This window comes from Lolium perenne, chromosome 7, assembly GCF_019359855.2.
Source record: "Lolium perenne isolate Kyuss_39 chromosome 7, Kyuss_2.0, whole genome shotgun sequence".
NCBI lineage: Eukaryota > Viridiplantae > Streptophyta > Magnoliopsida > Poales > Poaceae > Lolium > Lolium perenne.
Genome location: NC_067250.2, coordinates 210929078 through 210938619, shown reverse-complemented (window position 1 = coordinate 210938619; position 9542 = coordinate 210929078).

Below are 9542 nucleotides of genomic sequence, written 5' to 3'. Positions count from 1 at the left end.
AAGCTGCACAAGCTTCGCGTGAACAGGGGATCCTCAAACGCCTGAAAACACAAAGTCGCCGCACTTTCAGTAATATTATTGATCCCTTCTATTTTTATGAGAGCCGCTGTTTCTTGTTGTTTGACCAGCGTATTGTTTCCTTGGCAGACCAAACAAACCAAGATTTTGATCTGGCGAATCCTGTCGATGACCCTCTCCTTGACGCACTTTCCTATCTGGAGCTGCATGGGTCCGAAATTCGTGAAGGCGTGGCAAATGCGAATGCAGGATTGTCGGCGCTATTCCCCTACTTCTTCCCGAAGAAAGAGGAGCCCTCGACTTTCCTTGCCCTTGCCAAGATGTTCAATTCACCCGAAGACCTTGGACTGAGGATGCACCAAGAAAATATGAAGATTGCCGTCGAAAGCACTGTCGCGTTAGTTGCTGACAGTCAACAGACTGTTGATTGGACGAAAGTTGGCGACACCGAGCAGATAGAGCAATCAAAATGGAGGTCGCTGATTAAGGCAGCCAAGCCCAACACGAAGAAGATCTTGGCCTATCTCGGGATCAAACCAGCGTCGACTCCTAGCTCATCAAGGCCGGAGGTCTAGTTGCATGCCTCTTTATTTTTCTTTCTATGTTTCTTTTGCTCTTGTCGCCAATGTAGTCTTTTGGCGACACGTACTTCCTTAGCTCCACTGTAATGCCTTTGTAATTATTCCGAAAGATTAATGAAAACTCTATCTTTTGCTTGTTGATTGATATTGTCTTTTAAATTTCAGTTGGTATTTGATAACTACACTCCATCTTCTACTCCTTCCAATGTTTCGCCTTCTTCTTCTCGTTCAAAGAGAACTCTTGCTGATGCTACACCTGTCGAAGATTCCTTGTCGCGAGAATTGGATGAACTTCGGCAGCAACTTCAATATGCAAAGAAGCAAACACTTGTGATGATGGAAAAATCTCGCAAGTCATCTGAAGCCGAAAAAATTGCACTTCAGGAAACTCGCGAGGCCTTGGCTGCTAAGGAAATCGCTACTTCCGAGGCTGAAAAGGCGACTACTCGAGAAAATTTCATGCTCGAGTTAATGAATGAGGCCAGTGCAGACATGTCGGGTATGCTTGTTCCATCCTCCGATATCTTTCGTCTTCATGCTTCATCTCTTAAAGTTTTCGGCTCCGTTGCTTTTAATAGGTTCCTTTACTGATGCTGTTGCCGAAGAAGAGAGAGTAAATACTAGGACGAACCTCCTTGTTAACCTTTCCCTTGATCATGGTTCTCTGTTTTGGGCTACCCCAGAGAGGACCCGCCAGATTGTCAGATTTCAGGATCGCGCCTCTCAAACTCGCGATTTCCTTGACTTTTGTACCAAGACCTTGTCCATGGTTTATAACTCCATGTTTCCTCGGAACGTCCAACCAAAAACTCTTCCTGAGTTAATGGAGAAATTCAAAGATGCCCGCAGTATCCATGATTTTGTCAGGGCTCAATTGATAGCTGGCGCCAGATTTGCTCTTATCATGCTTCAGATCTGCCACTCAAATCTTGACCTGACCCAAGTTGTTGCGAAAGTTCATGAGAAGGTAAAGCGCCGAAGAGTTGGTATCGACCGAATCAACACAAAGGTTTCGCCTATAGCCGAAGAAATGATAGAAGACCTGCTTCGGATGGATGCCGACTTTTTTGCAGATGGTCATTATGCTGATTTTCTTGGCGCTGCTCCTGAAGAAAACAGAATTACCCTTGATGACATTCTGAATCATAACTAATTTTTTTCCTTTGGTAGATAACTCTTCTTTTTGACCCATGATTGTGATTATATTGTGAAACAATCATCATATTTCTATATTTGTCTAGCCCCCGAGTGTTTCGGTGGCTATTTACTGTATTTGTATATTGCGAGGTTTTGAACCAAAGCATTTATTTAATATGTATTTATGGCGAACATCATCCCCCGAGCTTCTTTATTGAGTACTATTTTGTATGTTTATTGACTCACGAGGTATTTTAATACCAAGGCAAGGCTTTTCTTTTTTGAGGAACTATATTGAATTTCGTCGAGTCAGAGACTTTGAATATGTCGATAGAGAAAAATTATATTGACACTATCTTTATTATATTGCAGCACCGCGAGCCCGCCTCATTAAAAACCTTTTCCGGCCCCACTCGGTGCCCCGAAAAAGGAAAAGAGTGCGTCTGAAAACTCGCGGGCGTTTCAGTACATTGAAGTTTTACAAGGACTATATTTCGACTCTAGGCGTAGAACCGCCTGAGTTGCGCTACGTTCCAGGGGTTCTGCTCCTCCACCCCTGTCTTCTTGTCCTTTATCCTGTATGCTCCTCCTCCGATTACCTCCGTGACAATGTAGGGGCCTAGCCACGGTGACTCGAGTTTTTCATGACTTTTTTGTGTGAGCCGAAGAACTAGGTCTCCCACTTGAAAGGATCTTGGCCGCAAACGTCGGCTATGGTAATTCTTCAAGTCCTGTTGGTATTTGGTTACCCGAGACAATACTTCATCTCTAGCTTCATCAAGTGCATCGACGTCATCTTCTAGCGCTTTTCTCGACATCTCTTCATCATATTCTGCGACTCTTGGAGAGTCATGCTCTATCTCGATTGGTAGTACTGCTTCTGCTCCATGAACCAAGAAGAACGGAGTTTCCTGTGTTGCCGTGTTTGGTGTTGTTCGTATGCTCCATAGTACACCGGGCAGCTCCTTCCGGCCAGGTGTGTCGAGCTTTCTCAGGGCGCTAATAAGCGTTTCTTAATGCCGTTGCAGATGATTCCGTTAGCTTTCTCGACTTGGCCATTGGTCGCGGGTGCGAATCGACGCAAAGTGTAACTTTATACCCACTTCTTCGCAATAATCTTTAAACTCGTGGGATGTGAAGTTACTGCCATTGTCTGTGACAATGCTATGGGGCACTCCAAATCTGAAGACGAGGCCTTTTATGAATTTTACTGCAGATGCTCCGTCTGGTGAATTTATCGGCTTCGCTTCTATCCACTTTGTAAATTTGTCGACAGCTACTAGCATGTACTCCTTTCCTCCTGGCCAGGATTTGTGTAGCTTGCCCACCATATCGAGTCCCCATTGGGCAAAAGGCCACGACAATGGTATTGGTGTTAGCTCTGCTGCTGGAGAGTGAGGTTTTGCGGCAAACCTTTGACACGCGTCACAAGTTCTTACTATTTCCTTGGCATCCTCGATTGCTGTCAACCAGTAGAATCCTGCCCGAAATACCTTGGCTGCGATAGCTCGACTACTTGCGTGGTGGCCACATATTCCTTCGTGTACATCCTTCAGAATTATTCTTCCTTCTTCAGGTGTGACACACCTTTGCAAGACGCCTGAAATACTTCGCTTGTACAATTCTCCTTTGACCACCGTGAAAGCTTTGGAGCGTCGAATTACTCGCCTTGCCTCAACTGGATCGTCGGGTATTTCTTTCCTGAGGATGTATGATATGTACGTCTGCATCCATGGTATCTGTATCATCATGACCAGGTCCTGATCTTCTTCGTCCTCTTGCTCTTCCTTGGTAGCCCCCGAGGTTTCTTCTCCTTCTTTTTTGATTTTGTTGATTTTGTAGACCTCTCTGCTATTTCTTCCCAAAATAAACCCGGCGGAATTGCAAGGCATTGCGACCCGATGTTTGCAAGAACGTCGGCTTCGTCGTTGCTCAATCTGCTAATATGATTTACTTCGCATCCATCAAACAGTTTTTCGAGCTCGTTGTACACCTCCTTGTATGCCATCATGCTATCATTGACTGCGTCACATTGGTTCATGACTTGCTGAGCTACCAATTGTGAGTCGCCAAATATCTTTAATCGAGTTGCACCGCAAGCTTTCGCCATCTTCATCCCGTGTATGAGAGCTTCGTATTCTGCTTCATTATTAGATGCGTTAGGGAACGTCATTCGAAGGATGTACTTCAACTTGTCGCCTTCAGGTGATATGAGTACTACTCCTGCGCCAGCTCCTTCTAGTCTTTTGGACCCATCAAAGTTCATGGTCCAGGTTCTCGACAAGTCTGGAGGTCCTGTGTTTTGCAACTCCATCCACTCTGCGATGAAGTCTGGCAGCACTTGCGACTTGATTGCTTTTCTTTTTTCATACGTGATGTCCCGAGGGGAAAGTTCAATTCCCCAAAGGGAGACACGACCCGTAGCTTCTGGGTTGTTCAATATATTTGATAGGGGAGCTTCATTAACCACTATGATCGGGTGTGCCGAAAATTAGTGGCGCAACTTTCGTGCTGTTGTGAACACTCCATATGCTAGCTTTTGGTACTGAGGGTACCTTTGTTTTGAAGGCGATAAAACTTCGCTGACGAAGTATACTGGCCTTTGCACGCCGTGGAGTTTTCCTTCTTCCTCCCTTTCGACAACTAGCACCGTACTCACCACTTGGGGCGTAGCTGCAATATACAGCAAGAGAGGTTCCTTTTCTTTCGGCGCCACCAGAATTGGTGGTGTCGAGATTGTACGCTTCAAATCCTCGAAAGCTCTGTCGGCTTCTTCGTTCCACTGGAATTTATCTCCTTATTTTATCAGAGCGTAGAATGGTAACGCTTTTTCTCCCAGCCTGGCGACGAACCTGCTTAAGGCCGCGACTCGCCCCGTTAACTGTTGGACTTCTTTCAGCTTTGTTGGCTTCCTCATTGTTACGATAGCTTGTATTTTATCGGGATTTGCTTCAATCCCTCTTGCTGAGACTAAAAACCCCAGAAGTTCTCCTGCTGGGACGCCAAAAGAACAGTTCGTCGGGTTCAACTTCAGGCAAAATTTGTCGAGGTTGTCAAAAGTTTCCTTGAGATCCTCGATCAGTGTTGTCCCCTTTTTTGACATTATGACGACATCGTCGATGTATACTTGCACGTTTTTCCCAATCTGTGTTGCCAAACACTTCTGCATCATCCTCTGATATGTTGCTCCCGCATTTTTTAGACCGAAGGGCATTGTTCTGTAGCAGAACACGCCGTAAGGTGTAATAAACGCGGTCTTTACTTCATCTTCTTCTTTCAATCTGATCTGGTTATAACCAGAATATGCGTCCAGGAAGGAAAGACGTTCGCATCCAGCCGTGGAGTCGATAATTTGATCGATCCTCGGGAGGGGAAAGTGATCCTTTGGACAATGTTTATTGAGACACGTAAAGTCGACGCACATGCGAAGGACCTTAGTGTTTTTCTTCGGCACCAACACAGGATTTGCTACCCATGTGGCTTCTGTGAATATCTCTTTGATAAAACCAGCTTCTCGTAGTCGATTGATTTCTGACAGCATGGCTTTGCGGTTTGGTTCCGAAAAATGCCGCAAAGGTTGTTTGATTGGTCTCGCTATTGGATCCAAGTTTAAGTGGTGCTCGGCAAGTTCCCTGGGTACTCCTGGCATGTCAGCTGGACACCATGCAAAGATTTTCCAGTTCTCACGGAGGAACTCGACGAGCGCGCTTTCCTATGCGATATCCATGTCGTTTGCGATAGATGTCGTCTTTTTCGGGTCTGTCGGGTGAATCTGCACCTCCTTTGAATTTTTCTCGGTATTGAAAGTTGATTCTTTATTTGGCCTTCCAACATCTGGCAGCACGTCATAGTCAGTCATACTTTTTGACGCCAAATATTCAGCTTGCATCCCGAAAGTTTCTGATAGCCGATGAAAATCCTTGTCACACTTATCGGCTAGGGCAAAGCTTCCTTTGACTGTGATTGGTCCTTTTGGTCCAGGCAACCTCCACAACAGGTATGTATAGTGTGGCACCGCCATAAATCTAGCATATGCTGGTCGTCCCAACAGAGCGTGGTATTGCGACGGAAAATCTACGACTTCGAATTCGAGCCTCTCGATTCTATAATTTTCTCGGGTCCCAAACTGAACGTCGAGATTGATCTTCCCCAATGGATAACTTGGTTTCTCCGGCGTGATGCCGTGGAACCTTGTGTCTGTTGGTTTTAAGTTTGCTAAGGATATGTTCATCTTCCTCAATGTATCTGCATACATAAGGTTTAGGCTGCTGCCGCCGTCTATGAACACTCGAGAGACATCAAATCCCGCGATAATCGCTAGCGTAATAAGTGCCGATCGCCCTGGTCGAGGAACTTGCTGCGGATGATCTGCTATGGTGAAGCCAATATCTTGTCCCGACCAATTAAGGTACTCAATCGTTGGTGGAGGCATTTTTTCTGCCATAAACACCTGTCGTGAGATTACTTTCGAGCTCGTTGGACGGCCTTCCCTTCTGAATCATCGACACTGCTCCGTTGGAGTTAGGATCAACATAAGGTGGTGGTGGAGGTGCTGCCGCTATTCTGAGCTGATGCCGATTGTCGTCTGTAATCGCGGGAGGAGGTGGCAAGTGAATCTCGCTCCTGGGTTCTCGAGGATTTCTCTGAGTCGCCCGCGCAGTAGCGTTCTCTGCATACCGCAGCATTGCCTGAAAATTTCGACAATCTTTCTGCAGATGCCCTGACTGTCTTTTACCGTTGCTGTCGAGAAAAAAGTGCATTTGACACGGTCCATTCATCATCTCTTCAGGGGACACGAAAGGCCTTGGGAACCTAGGTCCGCTATTTTGCCTGTTGTTGCGAGAATCATCCCTGTAATCACCTCGCTGTTCACTGCTTCTCTGATAATCCTCTCTATTGTTCCCTCCTGTGTTTGTCCGAAAACCTGCCGAAATTTGCCCTGGGGTGTCATAGTTCTGGTACTGCCAAGGAAATCGTCGCCTCGATTGATAATTTCGACCACGGTCCTCCTCTGGCGACCTGTGCCGTTTGTTGTGGACAGCGTCTTCTCCATCTGCCCATTTGTTTGCTATCTCCATTAACGCAGATACTGTCTTTGGATTGGTCCTTCCCAAGTCCTCGACAAAATCTCCACGCCTGACTCCTGCGACAAACGCATCTATTGCTCTTTCGTCAGATATATTTTCTGCCGAGTTTTTGATGACATTCCACCTTTGGATATATTTTCTCATTGGCTCGTCTGGCTTTTGTCGACATGCTCTCAGCTCCTCTAACGACGCAGGTTTTTTGCACGTGGATCTAAAGTTCTTAACGAACACATCCTCGAAACTTTCCCAACTGTCGATGGATCCTGGAGTGAGTTTCTTTATCCAAGATCGTGCGGCTCCACTCAAATGCACCTGGATGCTTTGCATAGCTGTTGCCCTGGTTCCTCCTGTGAGCTTCACTGTCTCAAGATAGTCAACTAGCCAATCCTCTGGATCTTGAAGGCCGTCGAACTTCTTGAAATTATCGGGTAACTTGAATCCTGAGGGGACTCGAGTTTTTCGGACTCTCCTCGTGAAGCATGGTAAGCCGCACATATCTTCGTCGTTAAGCTCCGGAGATTGCCGATGATCCCTTCTGATTTGCCGCGCTCTGTCGACCCTTGCTTGTGCTGCTGTGTCTCTTGCTCCACTTGGTCCTTCAGGTGCTACCGCTGTTGCTGCTGCAGGTCATGGACTATTTTGCCTTGCCGCTCCTTCGGGAGGCGTTGATACAAACGCTGTCCCCATAGTTCCAACTCCTGCTACCGCCATATTGTATAGTGTTTCCCTTGGATCACCTGGAGGTGGTTTAGATGCGAGGATAAAAGCATGTGTCGCCATATACCCAGCCTCTGGTGTCTTGGGGATGATGTTTCCTCTTGTATCTATCGACATGAAGGACATGTCGAGGTTTTGGACCAAGTGCTCTCTTTCTGCTTCGGGTATATGTTGCAACCTTGATCTTGCTCTGTTCCGCGCCTCCCTGTGGCTGTCACCCGAAGTTCTAGATTGTCGACTTAGATCTGCCCTCCTTCTGCTAGATGCAGAAGCTGCCTCCTTTCTTCTGTTTAACTCGGCTGTCTGTTTCTCCAATTCTCTTGCAGCTCGTGCGAGCCTATATTGATATGCTTGCAATTCCTCTGGTGTGGCTGTGGTGGCCATTGGTTCTGAACCGTTCATAGCTCTCGTGGCTCTGTCCCACGCCGCTTGTGAAAGCGAAACTCTGTCTCGTGGCTGCGACCCGACGTACTTATTGCCCAGGCCTTGTCGCAGATTGGAGGGATCGACGTATGGATTTCCCAGATCGTCGAAAGCCTCTGACGTTTCCTCTTGATCTTCAATGGCGTAAATCTGATGATATTTTGTATTCAAATCTACGTTGGGTTTGGCGATACCATCATTGAGATTGATGGAAACCTCGCCCACTGTGATAGATTTGTCGATGAAGTCGTAACTGTCGACAGCGCTTGAGCCATCGCTTATATATGAGTCCGCAGATGACTCAAACGATATGTCGTTGAAGATCTTGGCGAGTTTCTCTCTTGCCCTGGTGCTGATGTAGCGTGTCGACGAAGTTTCTTCTTCTCCTGACTCGGTTGATGATGTATAGCTTGAAAAATCGGAGTCGACCGCCGTCGATCCCGACGAAATCGGAATCTCGACACGATACGATCCCTCTTTCTCGACGCGAAAGTGAAACCTTCCGAACGTCATCTCCATGGGCTCCGCCAGATACGCATATGCATCCAAACGGGAGGGTGGGTGAGGAACAAAATCGACAAGACCAGCAGCGATCTGTTTACCTCGATCCATTGTGTTGCTTGCGGTTGACGATGTCGAAGATCTTGAACGTGCCATCGAGATCAGATCCTTACGCCTCTAGTTCCCACAGACGGCGCCAATTGACAAGGTATCAACTTGTCAATGCCTATGGATTGTAGGCTAGGGTTTAGTTGGAAGTAGAGGGTAAGTAGATCTCGAAGGTTTCAGCCGAAAAGTACTCGACGATTATGAGAACTAGGGTTTGTAACAATGATTCGATTACCTCTTCGTCCCTCGACTCCCCCTTTATATAGGAGGTGGAGCCGAGGGTTTCATTTTGTACAAGTTACAGAGTCCGGGACGGTTTCTAACTCATCCCGCCAGATTTACAAATAACACTTCGTACTACAATTCTAACTTTCCTTAATACATCTTGGGCTCCCGAATCTTCTTATTCTTCGGATATTGGGCCTTCAGTAAACCCCGGGTACTATCTTCGGCAGGCCCATTTGGGATGCCTATGTCAGCAATGCCCTCCGATAGGGGCTTAGGGTTGATGGAATCCTGCAAGCTGACACGAGACATCGGTACACAGACAAGCGGGGAGAGCGATTTACCCAGGTTTGGAGCCCTCGATGAGGTAAAACCCTTACGTCATGCCTGTCTGTTCTTTGATTATGATGAAAACAGGTTACAATGTGGTGCCGAATAGTTCGGCTGTGATCTTGTCGAGATGCTAGTTGCTAGGGTAAGCTAGTTCTAAGCTTCTGCTGGCTAGTATTGCTAAGATTGATTGTGTCCTCCAATAGCCCCTCTCCTGGCCTTTATATAGGAGGCCAGGTCTCAAGAGGTCTAATCGAGTACGACTAGGTCTACAGTAGATCTATCTCCAAGCTTTCCTTGTTCGACTCCTTCCGTGTCTTGTACTTCAAGGAATCTTCCGCCGCACCGTCCTAGCGGCCCACCTCGCCATTGAGTATCTTCATGGGCCTCCAACTAGAAAATACAGGATAGGGCA